This window comes from Octopus bimaculoides, chromosome 15 (genome assembly GCF_046866305.1).
Source record: "Octopus bimaculoides isolate indiv1 chromosome 15, ASM4686630v1, whole genome shotgun sequence".
Classification (NCBI taxonomy): domain Eukaryota; kingdom Metazoa; phylum Mollusca; class Cephalopoda; order Octopoda; family Octopodidae; genus Octopus; species Octopus bimaculoides.
The window spans coordinates 19608164-19633163 of NC_142942.1; the positions used below are offsets into that span (position 1 = coordinate 19608164).

The 25000-nt window shown below is 34.2% G+C and overlaps 1 protein-coding gene across 3 annotated transcripts in view; it reads left to right on the forward strand.

Annotated features, from left to right (window-relative positions):
- The window catches only part of LOC106875248 (uncharacterized), a 537851-nt gene that overhangs the window by 277414 nt on the left and 235437 nt on the right, over window positions 1-25000 (forward strand). Inside the window, exon 1 of one of the 3 annotated variants that reach the window (XM_089363497.1) lies at window positions 2208-2229. The exons of the other annotated variants lie outside the window; for them this stretch is intronic. The gene's annotated coding sequence lies outside the window, so the exon portion shown is untranslated. Of the gene's footprint in view, window positions 1-2207; window positions 2230-25000 lie in introns of those variants that run through there. 3 annotated transcript variants of the gene reach the window in all.

Below are 25000 nucleotides of genomic sequence, written 5' to 3' on the forward strand. Positions count from 1 at the left end.
GCAAAGTTAAGGTCGAATAAGAGGGCTGAGTAGCAAAGGCCATACGCTAATGATAAAAAGCCTGCGAAATTCAGACAGATACTGTACAACCAGCTGCGTGCAATCTATGGCTCACCATTCTATGTCTTTAGGCAAATATTGGCAATGCGCTCCTGTGCAAGCGAGATGGAATGAAGTCCAGATGATGGCAGCATTTTAGCGATGTTTTGAACAATGATTCATCACATAATTTCTTGTTTCTTTGTCATTTATTTAATTTCTCATAACGCTCTGCACTCGACTAACGCTTTCTCCTGAAGCATATGTCTATAGAATTCTAATACAAGGCTACTTGTATCGCTGCGCCTAAACGAAATAGTAATCTAGATAGATAGATAGATAGATAGATAGATAGATAGATAGATAGATAGATAGATAGATAGATAGTTAGATAGATAGATAGATAGATAGATAGATAGATAGATAGATAGATACATGCATACATACATACATGCATACCAATATTTATTAGTTAGCTACTTACCTAACCGTATAATTTATGTAATTATCTATTTATCTATATTACTCCTCATGCAAGTGTGTGTGGATAAATGTGCGTGTGTTCATATTTCTAAAATAGAAATATATTGTTTTAACATCAAACAATCTAAATAGACATAAATGTGTGTGTTGTGTATTATATCATCGAAATAAAGCTTTGTTTGAAACAATTCAAAATATTTCACAGATCCTTATATGCTATGCGCACGCACACACATGCATGGACACGCACGCGCATATACACACACACACATTTATGCATGTTTTTGTTTCATTCATTTTTTTCAATGTTTTGTTTTAATCTTTCCGTTCCTCTTTGATGGAATCACTGTGATCAATCCCTTAAAGTTAAATAGATTTTATTTTCTCCCATTTTAATCTCATCCAACTTTTTAAAAAAATGTTATTTTATATCATTCATCTTTGAAGCTGTGCCATCTGCAACAAAATCAAAATAGGAAGAATTAATGTTTCCTCTGATGGGTTAAATTTATGTTCATAAAACTTGGGTGAAAAATCTCTAAATTGAAGCTGATTAAATAAATACTTTACCTCGCTCTTCTCTTTTCCGTTAGTTTGTTTGATTCGAACTGGTTGGCTGGCAAAAGAAATGGTTGGTTGCTCCGGCTTGTGTAAAGCTCTCTCTTACCCAAGCCGGAAGTGAAAGCTCACCGTATACTTTTCAATATGGCTGCGGAAAAATTATCTTTCTTCACCTATCACTATAAAATTGTACTCCACCTGCTATAATACCGCATCTAGACTCTCTTTAAGTTAATCTGTATTACAAAAGGACAAAATTAATATAGCCCTAGATGCGTCATCTCTCAAAGAAAGAAAGACGTAATGTTCACTGGTGATCACCTTTCCGCATGGTTTGGCTCAATCTGAAGACTGACCTGTGGCTTCAATCATATGTAAGAGGGAAAGTCAGAAAGTAGTGTAATTTTTATTTCGATCACCGTTTGACTCCTTTTCCTATATTCATGGAGTCAAAAAGTAATGCAAATAAAGATTGCATTACTTTCTGATTCACCTACGCGATTAATTAGGGTTAACTTCCACAAAGGATCATCATCTCCACCTCACAAATCCGAACATGGACAAATTTTCATTTTTTTTTTCATATATATATATATATTTTGATTTTGTTTTACATATAAATTGTTTTCACGTACGCGCACGCACACACACATATACATGCATATATATATATTGTGTGTGAGTGTGTGTGCGTATATATATATATATATATATATATATTGTTTTCTTTTTGTTTGGCTTGCAAGATTCTTGATGTTACCTCGAGTGTTGAAACAAATCTTGAGTCTTGGGAGGGTCATTACGCCAATAGTAATGATACGTGCACTGGCTCAATATCACTTCTTTATTGTCAGTCTGTTGGTTAGATATATAACCAGTTGACTAATAATGTGATATTGAATATTGAACCAGTGCGTGTGTCATTATTGGCGTAATGACCTTCTCAAGACACAGCATGATGTGTGTGTGAGTATATATGTATATTATATTTATATCCTATTATATTAACATATGTAAATACTTACCCCATGTTATCATTTTGATCGTCATCTCTAATATCTTATTGTAATCGTACCTAATATAGATCTTTCGTTTATTTCAGGTAAGTGGTACATTTAACCCATTTCTGCTGAGTTTCCTGTTAAGGTATGTTTATATGTATAATTTAGTCTTTTGTTCTTTCACTCATTTTTTTCATTGGACTGCAGCCGTGCTGGAGCACCGCTTTTACTGGGTTTGTCAATCATATCGATTTCAGTTGTTATTTTATCAGGTTTTGTAGAACCACTTGGTTACAGAACATATGGGGGGGGGGGGGTGCATCCAAATTTTATAAGGAAAAAGTGTGAAACCGTCTTTGGACACTGCTGACCAGCCTAGACTAGTCAAGTGATCCTAGAGTCGCTCATGGGCGGTTACCTTTCCCGTAAGTGTATATATAATGTGCGTTTCATACAGTATTATGAGCTTTTAACTCTTATCTCTTGCAATATAGGTGCTCCGTCACCCTCGGTCACATTTTTTGTTTGGCTTGCAAGATTTTTGATGTTGCCTCGAGTGTTGAAACAAACCTTGAGTCTTGAGAGAGTCATTACGCCAATAGTAATGATACGTGCACTGGCACAATATCACTTTTCTATTGTCAGCCTGTTGGTTAGATATCCTCAAATATATATATATATATATATATATATATATATATATATATATATATATATATATATATATATACATATTCGAGGATATATATATTCGAGGATATAATTCCTTAGGGGGCGCAATGGCCCAGTGGTTAGGGCAGCGGACTCGCGGTCATAGGATCGTGTTTATTGAGCGAAAACACCTAAGGCTCCACGAGGCTCCGGCAGGGGATGATGGTGAACCCTGCTGTATTCTTTCACCACAACTTTCTCTCACTCTTCCTTCCTGTTTCTGTTGTGCCTGTATTTCAAAGGGCCAGCCTTGTCACACTCTGTGTCACGTTGAATCTCCCCGAGAACTACATTAAGGGTACACGTGTCTGTGGAATGCTCAGCCACTTGCACGTTAATTTCACAAGCAGGTTGTTCCGTTGATCAGATCAACTGGAACGCTCGTCGTTGTAACCGACGGAGTGCCACGATAATTCCTCAGATAAATTGTACTTCATCATACCATAACATGATATGGTTAATGATCGATATAATATACACTGATCATTGATTACCGACTACCAAAACGATCGTAATCAAATAACTAAAATACCAGCTATTTTCTTCCCGGTTATTCATTTAAACTAGACAGACGGACGGACGGACGGACGGACGGATGGAGGGATGGATGGATGGCTGGGCGGGCGAGTATATATAGTTTAATCTTCATTTTATTCATGGTAATAATTACGCTTACTTCTGAATGGAACAGAAAAGTCTACGAGATATTTATAAGAGTCTTATCGGTCTGCAGTAGCTAAATAATATTTAATAAAGCGATTTCTGATTGAATAAGGCCTCGAATAAGAATTAAGTTGTTTAACGTAGTGTTAAAAGCTTCATAACATGTTAAACGCAGAATGAAAATATTACGTGCCATGCATAATGTCACAAATCGCAGAATACATAGGTTGGTGGATTAATGAACATAAATATGTGTATTTGTTGAAAGCATCTGCAACAAAACAGACGATAATGTCATTCATGAGAAAGTGTTAACATTTTAACATAATACGAATTGTAAACAAATGACCGATAATGTCATACAACGCATGATTGTTATGAAGGTACAACAAAAATTAACGGCAAAAGAATGAAAAACTAGATCGGTCATATTTCTAATGAAACGATTGAAAATACTACGATGTAACTAAAATGGCTTTATAAAATTTGTGAAATCAAGTACTAGCTGGTTATTCTTCGGTGAATCGTGAGCTTATCACCTTTGCTATGAAAGGAAACTATTATTCTGACATAACAATTCCTGAGTTGATCCAGTTGTAAATATATTGGTTGTCGTCGTAGTGGCCAGTCAGATTTTAGGACGACATTTCAAAGAATTGCGTACCACCTCGTAGACGACAATTGTTTAACGAAATGGTATGAATTCCAGTTTGTTTAAATTCTACTTTAGTCTAACCCTAGAAATATTGCAATGGTTGAATAACCGTTGGTCTGAATATAACTGCGTACGAGAGACTATTACGGGTATGCCTAATCTCTGGCGGTAAAGAGAAGACAACTGTGGTTTGTTAAGTAAAACGTGTGTAATTGTATACTGAAAATGGCCCAACGTGCAACTTTAGGCAAAATGATTGTTGATTAAAATATGCACCACTGTTTAATCAAAATCAAGGAAATAGTATGTGCGTGTGTACGTGTTTCTGAGCATGTTAGTATGTATGTATATATATATATATATATATATATATATATATATATATATATATATATATATATATATATATATATATGCGTGTGTGTGTATGTATATAGATATATAGATATATATAAATCTATAAATGTATATGTGTGTGTATATATATATATATATATATATATATATATATATATATATATATATATATATATAAGTATAGAATATTCATTTCTATACTTTTTATATCAAACATTGTTTATACATTCTTATGCTAATTCAAAATTTTCGGAAATGCGGCGCAGCTGCCTGCGGGGACTTCCGGTTGTGTACAACAGAAGTAAAATCATTGCTATTGTTAGTGGCAGAGTGTCAGCTAAAATGATAATCAAAACAGGTTTAAGTATTTGATGTGAATTATTGTAGGAATTTCTTTCTTTATTCATTTACATTTTCCATTTTTTAAATTATGCGGGTTAAGCAAAGCTGAATGCTGAGCGTGAATGTAATGTTTTCAAATATCAGGAAAGTAACTGCAGGGTTAGAAGAATAGAAGTGTGTGTGTGTGTGTGTGTGTGTGTGTGTGTGTGTGTGTGTGTGTGTGTGTGTGTGTGTGTGTGTGTGTGTGTGTGTGTGTGTGTTTATATATATATCAGACAGACAGACGGGGATACATATAGGTAGGTAGCCATCCACACAGACTAAACTACACACAGATAGCGAAAAAATAGGTAGATAGATAGATAGATAGATAGATAGATAGATAGATAGATAGATAGATAGATTTATCTACATACATACATACATAATTCATTTGACCTGTTAATTCTTAGAAGTTTATTCCATTCCATCCAAAATATATTCCGATGACAGGAATTACAGATCCAACCATCGCTGTAATGGTTGTACGGTTCCATAATCACACGGCCAACTGCGATGTGCTAAACACATGAATATTCGCTGTTTTATCATCAGACGGAATGAACAGGCAAACAGACAGTTCGACTGACAGACAGACAGATGGATATTGTTTAAAGTCAAGTGGAATATTTTAGATTGTCTTTTGGTAATGCCACCACCATCATGAACTTCAGTTGAAGCAACTTTAGGAAGAGAAAAAAAAATCCATTATTCCGTTTCCTTTTATTAGAGTTATCATTGGTGTTGTTAACATCAGGAGAGCCTTAAACGACGAGTTATGTGATTAAAGGCGGGCTAACCATGACCCTTTCATTTTATTATACAACGTTGGGTAACTAAAACAGCATTATTGTCTTGTGATAAGCGAATGTGGTGTAATTTAAAGGGTTAATTGGCAGTTATTTCTAGCGTGATGTGCGACCACATAGGCTCCTTGAGTGTGTGTTTGTGTGCATCTGTGTGTTCGTGTATGTGTGGTGTTATATAATGTTACATATATAAATATATATGTTGATAGATAGATAGATAGATAGATAGATAGATAGATAGATAGATAGATAGATAGATAGATAGATAGGTGAACACACGTGTATGTAAAATATATTATAAATATGATACGTAATACATATTATGGAAATGGATTTCCCGTTGATGGAACGAGAATATAATTTTAGCGTAATAACTTTATTAAAGAACTCAGAGACAGAAAATATTCATATAAGTGAATGAATACATTACCAAAACAGCTAATAGCATGTAGCATAAAGGGAAGTCGTGTTATCCATCCATAGAAATGAATGAATAGGCTTTATATATTTCTTTATTATTCCTGTGTATGTACATACGTATACAATAACCATCAGACGTGCTTTATCTGGTTCTCCGAAGTCAATAAGTAAAGGAACTGGAATATAATCAGAATTTAAATATATTCATTTGAAATACTTAAAAATCTAGAATTGCCTGTAAGTAGGCAATACATTTAAACATTCAATATTGGATTCACAGATATCTGCTCTCGTTCATTAATGCACATCCTGACCGATAATTTTCAATGAATTTAATTTAATTTGCAAAAATCAATGATAAATGCGAATTGCCATGTGGTTTGTCAGGCGAAATTACAATGTCTAAATATAATTGAATGTGAATAAAACACTCTGGCAAATTCATACACAAAAGTACATTTTATCACTTTGACTGTGTTTAAGTAAGATATTCTACCAACCACGGTGCATCGGGACAAACCTCTGTTTGTATTTATCTGAAATTCTTTGAAAATACTTTCCTTCTTGAGTAGAATTACATCTTGGTTTTACTTTCCTAAATAACAACAAAAACAACGATAACAACAACAACAACATCATCTAGTGGGAATAAAAGAAAGGATTCATCCGCAAACTACTATGCATGCACTGTGTATACATGTATGTAGATAGATAGATAGAGAGAGAGAGAGGGAGAGAGAGAGAGAGAGAGAGAGAGAGAGAGAGAGAGTAGGAATTATGTGTACAAATAGATGTACGCCTGTAAATGTTACGTTGAGAGCTCCACATAGATTATCATAATCCAGTCTGCTTCCTGTATAGTTGTTAAGTAACTTCTATTCTAAGTAGTATTACTATTTATAAGCTACTGAGCAAATGTAGGCGAAATAATGATAAACACAAGTTTATATTATAGTTCCTACGAGCGTTTCACCATTATGGTAGTCCGGATTGCTGCAACAGGTGTTCCATGTGCATTTATTGATACATGCTCAATCACAACTAATCATTACGGATCTAAACTATCATAATAGTGAAATACGCGTAGGAACTACAATAGTGTGTGTATATATATATATATATATATATATATATATATATATATATATATATATATATCGATTTCGCTTATGCTTAGCGCTACTAATTACTAGTTGTTAGAAATCGATATAATATTAATGAATGAATGACAAAAAGAGCAGGAGTTGCATAATCTCATTCATTAACTTGCAGCTGTTTCTGCTATAAGAAGCTTTGTGTGACGCCTTATTGCTTCTTCAGAGCCATATAAATTATTCTCCGCTGGTTTCACTAATGAACATGTAGACGTTTGATCAACCGAAGTACTTATTCACGTGTAAGATATAATGTATTCATAATTCTCACAAGGATCATGGAAAACAATGCACGTCAAGGCGGTGTCTTTGAATCACGAATACAATCCACCCGACACTTTTTCAGAGTCCGTCCCGCACCCAATTTCACTCAAAAAGTATTAGGTCCACACTCACCCCTCAGGCCCTACACAAACCTTTCCTCTCCTCCCTGAATATCGGTTCTATGGAAAGCCTTTTCTGCACAGGTTTTTCTTGTATCCATCGATTTGCAGCAGTTGAGCGTTAACTACATCAATGTTGGTGGACCACATATATAAGCAATGCTCAGGACAATTCCTTATCTTATTGTTCATCAACTAATAAGTTTAAGCAATCATAAAAACGATGAAATATGTCATCTTCTTATGCCTCCACGAAATGGTAATTCCTATTTTATCTATTGAAGATATTAATATCATCTAGACACCGGATTTGAAGCCCTGGGGTTATTTAATAGAAATGGTGACAGTGCAATACATATTTCGGTGCCAACAACACACACGATATCCAGTAAAACCATTTAAAAGAAATAATTGTAAGAAATCTCACGCGGGTATTTAAAGAAACAAAAGTTTTGCCATTCCACTGCAAGACTTGGTCAATTATCCCTAGAAGTGCGAAAAAAACTAGAGGAAAACTTTGCAAGTCATACAAAATTCAAATGTTTTAGTTCAGTAAGCAGAACTCGTGACATTACCAAATGAAGTTTATACAAGATGACGCCATCCCAGCGGATTATGACCATGCAGAAGTTCTTCGCTACAATCAATTAATTACACATGAGGATAAACACATGAGGATAAAGGAAAGCGTTTACAATTTTCCTAATGGAATCTGAATAATTAAAAGTCGCTTGCTGATATTTGTGGCCTAATGAATCCAACGGTCTTCTCGGTGTTTCGGTTAATCGCCTTCATTGCATCAGTTTGTCTCATGAATATTCAGACCAAGCGTTGCTATTGCACCTTCAACATTTTAATAACAGCATTTTACATCTTTAAAGGATGCCATGTATATTTATAATGAATAAAATATAAACAGGAATTACGTAGGCATGAGTTCATGAATATGTTGCCTTCTTTCTCTTTCCTGATTGGTTAAAATTAGTAGTTTATTAAAACTAAGGATTTTATCACATTCTACATATATGTACGCATGTCTGTATATATATGTGTGTGTGTGTGTGTGTGTGTGTGTGGTATGCATAAATAAAAACCTAAGCATGTATAGATTCACATATTCAAAATATATCTATATGTATATGTACATGTGTACATATATATGTTTGAACGCATATATATATATATATATATATATATATATATATATATATGCGCACATTTAATCTCTTTTTGTCTGTAAATACGGGTGTGTGTGTGTGCATACACACACATACATACATACATTTATATATGAAAAGTTGTATTAATCGTAATGACATTGGAAAGCACAATCTAAATGAAGTACTCAATGCCTTGGAGACAGAGAAATGGATAATTATTTCGAAGAATGCTTACAAAATTATTTCTTTCTAAATTAGAAACCGTTAGAGCATTAAGTTAATGATGGTGAAATAGCGTATCTCTAATATCTTCTTCTTCATTGGCAACCATTATATTATATATTAGATATTTCACCATCATTTATTTAATGCCCTGACGATTTCTAATTAAGAAAGAAACAAGTCTGTAAGCATTCTACTATGTGTGTAAATGTCTGTGTTATATCTATGCATATATATGTATAGTATGACGTGTATATATAATGTATATATATATATATATATATATATATATATATATATATATATATATATATATATTGTGTGTGTGTGTGTATGTGTGTGTGTGTATGTGTGTGTATGTGTGTGTGTGTGTATGTGTGTGTGTGTGTATGATGACTGACTTTTGAATTCTTTACCATTTTCACTCATGAATTCATTAGTCTTGAGCTCTCACCTCGCAGTATCTTTCATTATTTTTCTCACATATTTTTCGATAATACTTTCACATGAAGTCTTCGATTATAACATTCCATCAAGTGTGCATCCATTTTCACCCATCTCATTACTTCTCGTCCATGTGCATCATATATAAGTGCAGTCATGTCTCGCATATTTCAGCTGAGTCCTTTAATTCCCAACCACTTTCTTACCTCTGACTTGTGCTTTACTTTTCAGTTAGTTAGGCATTTCACATCCATCAAATCATTCATAATAGCGAAGGGAAATCTGTACTTGTTTGAACTAACTACGAAATCTCCTACAAATTTCACTCTATACCAAGTGCGTCGAACATATTTGGCTTTGTGGGCCGGACTGAAGCATAGAAAAAGTCTTATGAGTGGATAGGAGCAATTATTTCTAAAAACCCAATTCATGATGCGGGTCAGAATAAATGGGTAAAACGGATCAAAATACATTACACATTTATTAACAATAAAGGTGAATATGAGGCGTTAACAAATTTTGTGAGAAAAAAATTCGTCCACAATTTAAAAGTACGGTTCTATTAAGTAGTGTTTTAAATGAGAAGGGAGATATAGTTCAAAGGAAAGCCTACAATTATGCAAAATTTTTCAATGTTTTTCATATCACCAGGCTCCATTAGGAAGGACACGTGCGTAAATTTGAAATATAAACCTTTGTTTATCTCCTATATCAACAAAATGAAGGGTATCAACAGATTCATAAACTTCTTTTTCATTGGTCGAGATTACAAAAGACTGTAACGTGTTAATCGCAACTCTAGAAGAGTTCCGACCCTAAACGCATGCTAAAGACGGGTATTTTACAGAATATTGTAAAATTTTTAGAATATATCGGAGCGGAGAAGTAAAGATGTCGGATCCCAGGCTGTATGATTGACAATCTTGTTCGACAGATTTTCCAGAGAGAAGTGACACTGCATAATATAGTCCAAGATATACTATAAAGAGGGAAAAACAGGATGGTCGAGGTCGGAACGTCTTTGGTTATATTTCCACTTAGCTATTGTGGGTAACCAACAATAACAACAGATCGTACTTTAATTGTACTCGCCAACACTGTATCGTATCAATTAAATAATATATAAAGCACGGTCAGGGAGCCATCTGCAGTGTGTGTAGAGTTTCAATTTGGTGGGTGCTCCTACCGGTTAACCTGTATATAATATACATACATATATGCTTTATATATGCACACGCGCCCACATATACACACATCCATGCATACACACACGCATATCTTACCTCTCAAATTTCTTTGAATTCTTTAAGAGAACCTGACAATGCTCGTTTGAACCTGTTCCCCGTATGTGTGTGTGTACATACATATATACACACATATATGTATATTTGTATGTGTGAGTATATATATGCATTTACATACACAGACACACACACACACACACACACACACACACACATATATATATATATATATATATATATATATATATATATATATATATATACATGCATGCATGTACGTATGTATGTAGTTGTTTTATATACTCTATAATTTGTTGTTTGATTTTCTTGACTTTAATAGAATTTAATAGAATTTTTATGAATGAATTTAGAGGCTATTAAACTAATTGAATCTGGAAATATTCACAGGTGGTTTATGCTGTTGTTTTATTTTTGATTGAATTTTTGATTTTCCAACATTCTATATCACAATATATTTATAATTTTAACATTCTTTAATTTTTTCCCCTTATTTTTGGTGGTGCTATAATTTTTTTTTATTTTTGTTTATATTTAAATTCAAATAAATTACAGCTTCATTATACAATAACTGAATGGAACAAATAGAATTCTCGCAGAATATCTTCTTTTTTTTTAATATAAAGAAAAAATAATATTATAGAAGTAAATGGTATTTTTATCTGCTGAGAAGCAATAGGCATTTAGAATACATTTTTCAAACCATTCTTGGCAGTTTGAATCTTTTAAAGCATGAAATGGAAGTTGTTTTGTTTCTTGTTTCCCCATAATTTCGCTTTATTTCTCGCAACAGCAATAATAATAATAATAATAATAATAATAATAATAATAATAATTAAAAAACGAATTAAATGTTTTAAAAAAAAACAAGACTGGAATAAAATCAGGTGGTGGAGGCAGTGACGGGTGGGGTAGTCGTCAAAAAAGATCTCTCCCACCCTCTCCAAGATAAAAAGAAAAGAAAGAAGGAAAGATATCTTCTGTACTGTTCTCAAAAGTGGACAAAATACTCTCAGTGAACGAAACGTTGGTTGTTATTGCTGTTTTGTATTTAAAATGTTGTGTTTTAATGATGGAACAACTGAAATTAAGAATTTATCTTATATTCTAGTTCTAGGTTTGTTTGTGGTGGATGGAGTTAGATGGAACGTTTGTAGTGATATATAGAAAAGAAAACAATGAAATTAGGTGTGTGTGTATTGTGTGTGTATTGTGTGTGAGTGTGTTTGTGTGTGTGTGCGCGTGTGTATGTATACGTGTCTGTTTGTACATGTGTCTTTCCCTCTTCGTGTGTGTATGTCTCCATGTGACTGTGAGTGTGTCTCACCGTATGTCGTGTTTGCGTGTGTATGTGTGTGTGTGAGTGTTCTCTGCTTCTCTCTCCCCGTGTGTTTGTGTTTCTATGTTACTCTGTGTCTCTGTGTGTCTCTCTCCATGTGTGTATGTGTGTGTTCTTTGTGTATTCCTCTCCATGTGTGTGTGTGTGTGTGTGTGTGTGTGTGTGTGTGTGTATACGCGCGTGTTTGTGTTTGCGTCAGAAAGTAAAAGTTACAAATAAGACAGAAATACGTAAAAGACAAAAGCCTTCAAAAACGAAATTTCCAATCCTTGCAGACTAATTGTCTTTAACCAGAACTTCCAGAATTGGATTGAAACATTTAAAACCTGTTTCTTGTTTTGTTTTGTTTGTTTTCATTTTTCACAGGAAAATAATTAACTTATTATGGTTTTCTCATTTCCACTTTGTATTTTATAATTAGATTTTCATCTCATTGTAGTTTTTGCTGTTGTTTTCGGTTAGAGGCTTCTCTTTGGCTTACCTATAACTCCAGACTCTCCTTATATAAACACTCCCCGACCATGAACCAAAAGTGGAGGTTGTACATCGTCGCTAGAAATACCTCGTAATACTCTCTCGAATCACACGTCTATCATCTTAAAGCAGGATGGACATAATACATAGTTTACTGCATCCAGCTGCAAGTGGTAAGATGTGTAAATAACAAGAAGGCTGAACAAAGTTGGCTGTAAATTGCTTTTTAGTAATCCATTGTGAATACGATCTCATAAAACTTGTATGGAACCTTGAATCTCACCAAAACTTCTAACAAAGGCAAGAGCGGTTACACCTAGCCATTAGAGCTAAATTGTTTTCCATTTAACCAGCCGTTCGCCAGCATCCATCGAGTTATTGATTTCAGCACGTGACTCGAAATGACCAATGAGAACGATCCATACTCCTCTTCTAATGACAATCATCATTATTTAGGTGTGGCTGCCTTGTAGCTCATTATTTATGAGTTCGGATGATCAGACGTGTTTTTTGCGTCTGAAACTTTTGCTGATGCAAATCTGAATCGAACTTTCAGTGAAAATGTTGAATTCCACCAACTACGTTGAACATTCTTTGCTTCTCTCCGAACACACTGTGAATGCATGTGTGGTTTGCTTGTGTGCATGTATGCGTGTATGTATATATATACGCTATGCACATACCACATATATGGCTTACACACAATCATACGTTTGTAACATACATACATACATACATACATGTGTGTGTGTGTATATATATATATATATATATATATATATATATATATATATATATATATATATATATATATATATATAGCAAGTACCAGAGCATCATTTTCCAGGTTTGTAAACAAATTAATAGCTTAAAGTAATTACACCAACAATTAAAAATCATATCTTAATCTCTTTTCAGCTCGATTCTGATTTTGTATTTCTAATTTCCATTTTTTTTTTTTTTTTATCTGATTACCGAAATATGGCAGCACTGTCTGGGGATTAGATTTCAGACGGAACTGCGCTTTAGAAAACGTTGTCGATGTTTGTTATAATGAAAGAAAATTTACATACGGCTGCCGTGATGTGTGGAACGTGTTTTAATTATATGCACAACATGGGAACAGAAAATATGAAAGCGAAAAGACATGAGAACTTTAAATATAAACAAATAAACTTGTATCATATTTTGCCTGTATTTGTAAACTAATACAACCGATATGTGCTACCTTATTAAATAAGACTATAAATTGAAGTCTAACAAATAGCTACAAATCTAATAACTGTGTAATATAAATTAATTTATGTTTATATATATATATATATATACATATATATATATATATATATATATATATATATAGAGAGAGAGAGAGAGAGAGAGAGAGAGAGAGAGAGAGGGGGGGGAGAGAGAGATAATGCGTATATGTATCACTCACATACAAATACTCACACATATATACATATATGTATGTATATATCATATATGTATGTATATATCCATATATATATATATATATATATATATATATATATATCATACATATACATACTTATATGTATATATACGTATGTATATATATATATATATATATATCATACATACACATATATATCTATATGCATATATATACATACATACATACATACATACATACATACATACATACATACATACATACATATGACAGTTTGTTTCAGTTTGTCACCTCTGGTTGGATTTGAACGCGGAATATAAAGAGATGTAAATGACTATGGAATGTGATGTCATAACTTTGGCACTGCGAAGTTTGGGGATGACAGAGATGATTTTATCGATCTCCCTTACTTCACTGTTGCTATATTTTATCGATCACAATGGAGAAAATTAAAGCTGACCTTAGCTGGATTTGAACTCAAAACATCAAGAAACTTAACTAATTTTGTCCATATAATCATTGTAAATAGTATTCCTCATGTTTAAGTTTACGTCACGATCGTTAGTTTCGTATGTAGAGCCAGTGACAGTTACTTAGACACTGATTCGTGCTTGAATTTAAATTTAATTTTATGGAACTACAAACATCTGAAATATAATTTGTAATACGCAGAGATTAGTTACATAATAACATAAACCTTCAGCTATGAGGCTTACTTACTCAGACAAACAGATACAGGCAGACACACATACGCATATACGCACGCATGCGCTATCGCACACATATATGTACAAGTATGCCTGCTACATTTCAAATTATTTTTTTTTAAAGAAGCAGTGTGCTCTTTAACAGATCATTTACTGTATAATTCCAAGTAGTGGAATAAATAATCTGCTAAATATATCTATACTCTATATCGTGTATTGAGCACTTTTTGTCTGTCATTTATAACCAATGACGAACACAAAAGTATTCAAGAACCCAGAATAGATTATATAAGTTACAGTCAGTGTAGCTGATGCCCTAAGTTCTATATTAACAGCAGGTTTGTTAACATTCAACAGTCGGTTGCTAAACCGACTCTTCGGTGTAGTGTATTGTAGTAAGCCGGTATCAGCTTACCACAACACAGAAACACGAATTCATGGATAAAAAAAACTACAGAAGATATGCATGCTTATTTTAATGTACATACACACAAACGACTTTTTGTATCAAAAGGTTTTTTAACCCAGTATTTATACGTTATTATTCATAGTTTTATCTACTTCGAGTTCCACAGTTAAAAACGAATTAATGCTTTATTTTCGGCATGTCATTTCGTTTATGCTATTTATCTATCATTTCTCTGAAATTGATTCTTGCTTATTTCATTGTGCACTTGGCTAAACACATCACGAACAGATGCCCTGAAAATGCCAGGACGTCTCATGATATTTAGACTCAGTGAGAGAGAGAGAGAAAGAGTGTGTGTGAGTGTGTGAGTGTGTGTGTGCAGCCTATTTATATATATAGCCTATTTAACTCGATCTAGTAACCTGTTACTCTGTAATTTCCCCGATGTATTGGAGAAAAATCCAGAAGTGTCTCTACTAGACTCGCCTAAATGCTAAACTCTACAATGGTGTTCAGCACTTTCCAGCGTTCTTTAAGAACCAAAGCGCACACGCACACACTCACACCATACTATATGCACACCACAAACACAGTTATACACAACACATATATATATACACAGAGAAAGAAAAGTGTGTTGTGATTGTTTCTCCATTGTTGAAGTTCTGAAAAACAATTCTATCGGTCAAAATATGTGTAAAGCAACTAAAATTTGGTCGGCAGTGACGTTGCTGTATGTCTGGTCATAGTGGCGACTCCAGCGTTACGCTTCGATAAATCATGTGTTACAGGCGGAAAATAATTTTTCCTTTTTCACCGTCTATGGCCCATCAATGATATACTACAACTACTGTTAATCGATTACAGCGCCACACTACTACTGCACCTCTCTCTTTCTCTCTCTCTCTCTCTCTCTCTCTCTCTCTCTCTCTCTATCTCTCTCTCTCTCTCTCTCTCTCTCTCTCTCTCTCTCTCTCTCTCCGCACACGCACACATTTATTTAGATATCCTTTTCATTCTATCTCTCAGTCTATTTTTTAGAAATTCTTCTTTGAAACATTGTTCTTTCTAATGAATACCGTTCCATTCTTTCTGCTTCTTTACATTAACAGCATCTCTCTCTCCCTCTCTCTCTCTCTCTCTCTCTCCCTCTCCCTCTCTCTCTCTCTCTCTCTCTCTCTCTCACACACACACACACACACTCTTTATCTACCTCTCGCTCTCTATATACACACATATGTGTGTGTACTTGTGTGTGTATGTTTGTACGTGTGTGTGTGGATGTGTGTTGTCAATGGAGTTATAATTATTCTTTAGATATGGATTTCTGTTGACTATTATGCATTATAATGCATTATTCCCGTTTGTGTTATCGTTCCCTTTTTATTAGCCCAAGGTCAGATTTCAATAGAACTGACCTTATGTTTCCATCCATACTCAGCCTATCTTTTTATCTTGACGTTATTTCTAAGGCTAGCTTATACGATATGCCATTTCATTTTCAAAAACGGCAGAGCATTTTTTTTTTATAGGGAGATTTGGTTGCTATTTCTACCAGGAAGATTGCACAAGATTCCACTTTGTAGATCCGGAATTTATTTATTTTCCCTATAAATTTCTTGAAAGATAGACCATCATGGTTGGAATAGGGAGAAGGCCTATTTTCCCCACATGTGTGATCGCACTGCTTACACAGCTTTCAGTGACTTTGTCGCCATCTAATTCTATTGCTCATCATATTCGGCCTGATGCAGGTCTTGGCTTATTGTCCCCTACGAGCTCTTCCTTGTGTAAGCTCTCACAAAAGAACTTCACCAACAATTTTGTCTTTTGCTCTCCAGCAACACCCTGCGGATCTGAGTCTAAACTCTTTGATGCTAAACTGTCTGATGCTGCACGAAGGTTGTCGATCTCTTCTGGTGACCTGCAAGAACACTCTTAGCATGCGAGTGCAGGCTCTGTTCGCTCTTCTTTCCAATTCTGGGGTAAGAGTCTATGCTGAGCAGCCATACAATAGAACAGAGGTAAAAATTGCCTGAAACAGGTTCCTTTTCAGGTCCTTTAAACATCTAGATTTCCATCCTGGAGATAACTTATCGTTGGACCACCAAACTATTTTTAAACGGTGGTACACAGTCTTTTAAAACATATTTTATCTGTCCTTTCTCTCTCTCTCTCTCTCTCTCTCTCTCTCTCTCTCTCTCTCTCTCTCTCTCTCTCTCTCTCTCTCTCTCTCTCTCTCACTTTCTCTTTCCTTCTTTCTCACTCTTTCTTTCTCTCTCTCATTGTTTGCAAGACAGTAGGAATCTCACCTTTTACAAACTACTTTAAAATAACCAGGAATTGAAAATTTAAACAATACGAAAATGGTTAAAAATAGCAACATTTTGCATTTTGGCAAAGTCGAAAATGATGCATACTAAAAGGTGCATCATTGCTTACAATGTGTAATTCAATACTTTTTTTCTTTTGTTCTGTTGAGAGAATGTGGATTTTAGCAGAAACTTAACATTCTCGAAACAGGCATAAAAAAATGGCTAAAAATTGGAAATTCTATAAAACTAAAATATAGAATTTAAAATATGCTACACCTTTTAACATACATCAGTTTCAACTTTGCTCATGCGCGAAAATTGCTGTTTATTCACTCAAACACGCACACAACCTCGGACTTGTTAGAATTTACAATTTCTGGCCATTTTAAAGCAGTTTATAAAATTCCTGCTAAAATGCTGTCTGTCAATCAAACACAAAAACGTGAGAGTAGATTTTTTTTAAGAGATACAGTTACTGTATCTGCTGCACCTTTTTGCTTACATTATTCTCGAATTCTCTTGCTATATGTGTGGGTGTGTGTATGTGTAAATGCATATATGTTGTTATATATATACACATGAATAGTCATGTATGTGTGCATGGTGTGTGTGTGTGTGTGTATATATATATATACACATATCTATATGCCTATATACGTACATATATATATATATATATATATATATATATATATATATATATATATATATATATATATATATATATATATATAATGTCATTTAATATACATGCAAGTACATAAAAGCGAAATACAGCTAGAATTAAGAATATTAATAATTTAGTTGAAATATTCGAAATTCTGGATGTGATGTATGTATGTGTGTGTGTTTATATGTGTGCTATTTTTTCCTGTCTATTTGTGTTTGTGTAAACATGATGAAGGACTCATAAATCTTTTGAGATCGGAATTTTCCAGTTGAAAATTCGTCTTCGTTGTTCCTTGCCCTCAGTTTATCTTGTAGACTAGACCAATGATCAAATCCATTCTAACTGTGAACATCCCCACCTATTTTTTTTTCTAGACATTTTATCCCAACCTACATTATCAAATTTTTTATCATTATTATTATTCCTCTTTTAAAAGTCGGTATGATGTGATTTTGGGTGGCGAGAGGTGTTCGCTGCTATATCTAGCAGGTTGACCATGTAGGGTCTCCTTCATTAGTTCTCAAACTTAATACGATTATCGTCATATAATGAAATCTTTCGGTATATCTAGAGTTCTTTAGTTCTTCGCGTATATCGAGGTAACAGATAAGAGGTCCAGGTATCATTATGAACACACATCTTTGTCCTTAACAACCCAAACATGAGTTGCCGTTAGCCACTTGGAGTCTTTCTTCTGCCTCTTTGCTTGGTCAAAGCTTTTGTTAAACCTTCTTGGAATATGTTCAATTAATTAAATTTATGTGATACACCAATCACTGCATCGTTTCTTAACTTATGTAATCAGATTCATGCTATTGGCTTATTTCAGTTGCTTCCTTAAAGTTAATTTATTTTTGAATTCTGTAAATTACACTGCATCGTTAATGTAAATATCTTTCGTTAATGTAAAAACCCTGAACTGATCTGACAGCATAAGTAAACTAAACTATACTGATGAGGTTTAAATGTATCAAAATAGGTGCATAGTTGTCTCCCTTATCTGCAAGCCCAAGGCTATAGTAGAAGATACTTGCCCAAAGTGTCATGCAGTGGGACTGAACCCGGAACCATGTAGTTGGTAAGCAAGCTATATACCATACACTTTCTTTTCTTTTTTTTCTATGAGTGACAAAGAACATCAGTTTCTTCACTCCCATTACATACGAACTGACAGAATCTCACTGACTCCACTTTATAATGCTTATCCCCGCTAACCACACAACCACCGGTTTCCCTTTTTTTTTTCGCATCTGGTTTGTGTTTTACTTATGTTAATAAAAAAAAAAAAAAACAGCATCTTCAGAGGAGGTTATGCGAGTCAGCCTAGATTAATAAATCTACTCTACTGCAGACTTCAAAATTGAATTTCGAATATCATGAAATATCGTGTGTGTGTGTGTGTGTGCATAGATGTATAATTCTGTACACGTATAAGTGTACGTATGTATAAAAATGCATGTATATATATATATATATATATATATATATATATATATATATATAATATATATATATATATATATATATATATAGGTAAATATATGTAGGGTGTGAGTGTATTGGTATATATAGGTATATATGTACATATATGTGTATCTATATATGTGTTTGTGCATGTATGCGTAAAAGTCTAAGTGTATGTGTTTATTAATATATATATATATATATATATATATATATATATATATATATATATGAAAGTTTATGCATAGGTGTATAAGTATATATAATATATAATAATATTCTGTGCGCATATATGTGTATACATAATGTATGTGTATAGGTTTACATATGTATGTAGAAGAATGTGTATATGTAAGGGAGTGCGTATTTATGAGTATGTGCGTGCGTGTGTGTGTACATGTACGTATATATATATATATATATATATATATATATATATATATATATATATATATATGCGTGAGTATAAATGTGGGCATATATATTTGTGTGTATAGGCGTTTGTGGATATATATATATATATATATATGTGTGTGTGTGTGTGTGTGTGTGTGTGTGTGTGTGTGTGTGTGTGTGTGTGTGTGTGTGTGTGTGTGTGTGTGTGTGTGTGTGTGTGCGTGTGTGTATATTATTTATACACACACACACATACATACATATATATATATATATTAATTATTCATTGAGACTGACTTCATAATCATATATATTGAAAACATTTCTGTTGAGAACGGAGACAATTCCAACAGCAAAATAGATTATGAAAATGTAAATATTGTTATTTCTAATATATTGTAAATTACTGGTGCGTTAATAGTATTTTCTTTCAATATTACATAGTATTACACAATATTTATGCATCCATATATATACATACAGAGAGAACGAGAGAGAGAGGAGAGAGCAGAGAACAGAGAGTTCAGACAACAAGGTGTTTACGTCTGTCTATTACATACAGCATTGGCTCGTATCTATACATATTGCTGCAGTGTACTTAACAATATTATAGATATTATGGTACATAACACCATTATATATATTGCAGAATGGAGAATAGGGTGAAAAAAAAACCATTTTTCAGAATCTTAAGGAATAACAAGACTAATGACGTCATTGTTGTCATGACAGTAATATGGTAGAATCGTTGGAGCGGCGGGTAATATGACCGCAGAGTTTATTTACGGTCCTTGTCGCTCCATGCTAAAATCCATACCAAGCCGATTTTACATTGAAATTCTTTCCAAAGGTCGAAATAAATTCAGTACATTAGGTGATTAAATCGCACACACACACACACACACACATATATATATATGTATACATACATACATACATACATACTTTTTTTTCATGATTAGATAAAAAGACAACAAACGGAAAATATGACATACGTATATATATAATTCAAACAAAAACGTGTAGTTAATAAACAAACGAACATGTGCTAACTACGCAAGCGAATAGAAACCACAGAAGTTTTCAGCCAGATGGTCAAACGCAATTTCAGCCATTATCGATAATTTTGATTCCACTCTGGGTGCACCGACAAGAAACTTGCCAGGAATGGAGCCAAAGTATAACAAAACGAGACAGGCTCGAGACGAGTCCGTTAGTGGACGGACGAGGGACAAAACAATAAACAGAATAAAGGATTAGAGCCACACAAAGACAATAACGATAATACATATACAACAAAAAGCCTTGGGGCTGCAAGACAAAAGTGGGTAAACCGAAGGAGAAATGAAAACTGTCCTAAAGAACTACAGACACGGAAAGGGTGTATATGCATCATCATTAGTCTTCGTGTGGCCCTAAGCCTTTAATTTATTTATTGTTTTGTCCCTCGTCCGTCCACTAATGTCTCGTTTTATTATGTTTTGATTCCATTCCCGGCAAGTTTCTTGTCGGTGCCTCCAAGGTGGAAACAATGAAGAATTGGTGATCTTCTGTTTTCTGTTCGCCTGTATTTTTAGTATATGCTTGTTTATTAATTACACGTTTTTTTTTTTATTATATATATATATATAGGTATGTCATATTTTCCGTTTGTTGTCTTTCTATTTAATCCTGAAAATATTATTTATGTAACGCACGCACTCATTAATTTTTTACCCATTTGTATGTATATATATATATATATATATATATATATATATACATGCATACACACGACGGGCTTCTTTCAGTTTCAGTCAACCAAATCCACTCACAAACTGTTCGTCAGCCCGAGGTTAGAGTAGAAGATACTTCCTCAAGGTTCCCTGCAGTGGAACTGAACCCGGAACTATGTGGTTGGAAAGCAAGCTTCTTACCACAGAGCCAAGCTCGGTATGCAATATTCTTTTTCGCAAATGGAATGTTAAGTAAGATAGAAGGCAGCAAGATAATTACAATTTGCCAAGAGGTCAGTAGTTCGTTTCCAGTCTCCAGAATTGTGATTGTAGCTACGACTTTTAATTCACCACTGCCTCAGTCTCCTTGGCTGTAATTCACCACTGCCTCAGTCTCCCTGGCCTTACATCACCGTTTTAGCTACATCCTCACTGCAATAAATTTGAAGCGTAGTGATACGATAGTTTAAAGTGCCAAGTTTTCATAACTCCCTCAAACACGCGCGCATGCATGTACGCTCGGTTCCATCCATCCATTCTGATTTTGTGAGTTCGACCAGAATTGAATCTAGGTCTTCCCTGACACATTTACAACTTGACATGGTTGTCAATGTGCCAAGTGTTTCATTATCTCTGAATGAAGCCGACCTTCAGTCTTGCTACAGATGTTGCTCTCCTACAGGCACGCACATACATATGTATGTATGTGTGCGTATGTATATATATGTATGTATGTATGTATGTATGTATGTATGTACGTATGTATGTATGCATATATATATATGTATGTATGTATGTATGTATGTATGTATGTATGTATATGTACGTACTTACATATATCGATAGATAATCGTTGGTTTTATCATAATTGCACTAGACATGCATCTGAAAGAAGTACTCAATACTGAATGTTGAGTCAATTTTAATCAATGTTGATATCAGCATTGAAGTTTTGCGGGTGCTGCCTTCATTCGCTTTCTTCTCTCACACTTACTCTACCTATCTACCTATCGATCTATCTATCTATCCACCTATCTATCTATTCATCTGTCTGTCTATGTTTGTTATACTGTTTATACATACATACATATATATATATATATATATATATATATATATATATATATATATATATATATATATATATATATATATATACATATATATATATACATGCGTTTGTATGTATACATGTATGTATATTCATACATATATGTGTGTGTGTGTGCGCGCGTACGCATGTATATATATATGTGTGTGTGCGCGCACATATGTATGCATGTATGTATATGTGGTTATATATATATGTTTATATATAAGTGAGTATGTGTGTGTGTGTGTACTGCATATGTCAGTTCAATACTGATATTTTAGCCCGTCGTTAGTTAAAGATTCTCGCCTTGTGCGATAATCCTACCAACAAAAGAATCGCGGTACGGGTAGAATCTTTTCAGTTGTGGCAGATATTCCAACGGGAGACCGTTCTTACTCAAGCACTGTTGATGATGCGGACAGATGGAATTGTCAATATCACTAATCATTTCATTTGATATTTGGGTACAATGAGGGCATGGGCTAAAATCTGACCAATAAACACTCTTTAATATGCGATACACGCTCGCTTTTGAGATCTGTGCCATGCATTGTTCGCCGAACAATTCAAAGAAGTCATTCTGTTTCTTTACTTTGCGACACGGAGACGACCGCAATCTTCCAAAATATCTCTCATTGGTGTTTTAGATGTTCCATCTGCTTCAAACTTAATTCTGTTGGTAGTAATGGCGAATCACGCTGATGGATCATTTTGAAACTCTCTTATAAACCGAGTTTGCACTTCAGTTATGTTCTCACACTTCCGGTCACACTTGGACATCAATTTCCTTTCCTAAAAGATTTGTCTTGCTTCTGTCACAACTTGCAATCGGATTCACCTGCGAAAATTTAAAGTCTGACTGCATTATGATTCAAATTATGTATGCAATTCTAAAGAGACACTTTATCTATGTTTGTGAGCGCGTGTGTGTATGGTTATATGTAAATCGGAAGTAAGCCTGGGGAGGATACTGATATTAAGAGCCGAGATATGTCTGACAATTTCAGACTAGTGCTTTCAAAGATTTGATCAACATCGAAACGAATACTCCCAGCAAATTATACGATATTCAGAGTAATATATTGCGATTGATTCCATACAATATTTATAAAAATATTTAATTCCTCCTTTGTTTTCTAACGCTTGTTCAACGATTTGTGTGTATAAACGTACGCATACATACAAATATAAACATACATGTGTGTATGTGCGTGCGTATATCTATCTATATATTTATGTATGTATGTATGTATGTGTGTATGTATGTATGCATATGTGTATGTATGTATTGGAACATAAAAATTACGTGATATTTCATTTAGTAAACGTCAAAATTTACAGCCTAATCAAACCTATAACATTGTCAGCATTGATAAAAAAAAATTAATTTCAAAACAAGAAAACGAAAATGACGTGTGCATGTGTGTGTGTGTGTGTGTGTGTGTGTGTGTGTGTGTGTGTGTGTGTGAGTGTGCGCGCGCGCGTTATGCTATATACAAATGCGTGTGTGTTTGTACGTGTACACTTAAGCCTATGAAAGATCAATGTGTCTCCTCTGTGTGTGTGCGTGTGTGTGTGTGCGTGTGTGTGTGTGCGTGTGTGTGTGAGCGTGTTGTCGGTTAGTTATGTTTGTATGTATTCTACTTTAGCATTGTTTTGTGTGTTTTTTTTAGTTTTGTCCGTGTGTATAAATATGTATGAGTGTATGTATGTGATCTAAATATGTAATCACATATGTGTGTGTGTGCACGCGTGCGTTGATGTGTGTACGTGCGTGAAAATGAATGTATATAATTATGTATGTAAATGCGTGTTGTAATTATGTCTGTTCAATTATTTGTGTATGAACATATATATGCGTGTGTGTGTGTGTTGGTATGTATGTGTCTAAGCGTATACATATTTTATGTGTATAATGAAGAGACAGAGTGTGTGTGTGTGTGTGTGTATGTGGTGAGGAGGTTATGAGTGAGGAATGCTTCCAGTCCAGTTTGGCAAATAATCACAGAACAGTGGCGACAGACAACCTGGTCGAAGAAACCAAAAGGAAAGCAAGCCAACCGTGTATGGCACAGGGGTGGATGGGGTGGGATGGTGGCTGGGTGTGGTGGTGGTGGTGGTGGTGAGCGATATTGTGTAGTGAGGAACACACATGATGTGTAGAGGGGGTGGCAATGGTGGTGGGGCAGCTGAATTATTGAAAGAGAGAGAGAGAGAGAGAGAGTGAGGAAGAAATTTGATAGAAGTTTTGTCTGTCGAAGTTTATAAAAGAGTGTGGGTGGGGTGGGTGAGAAAT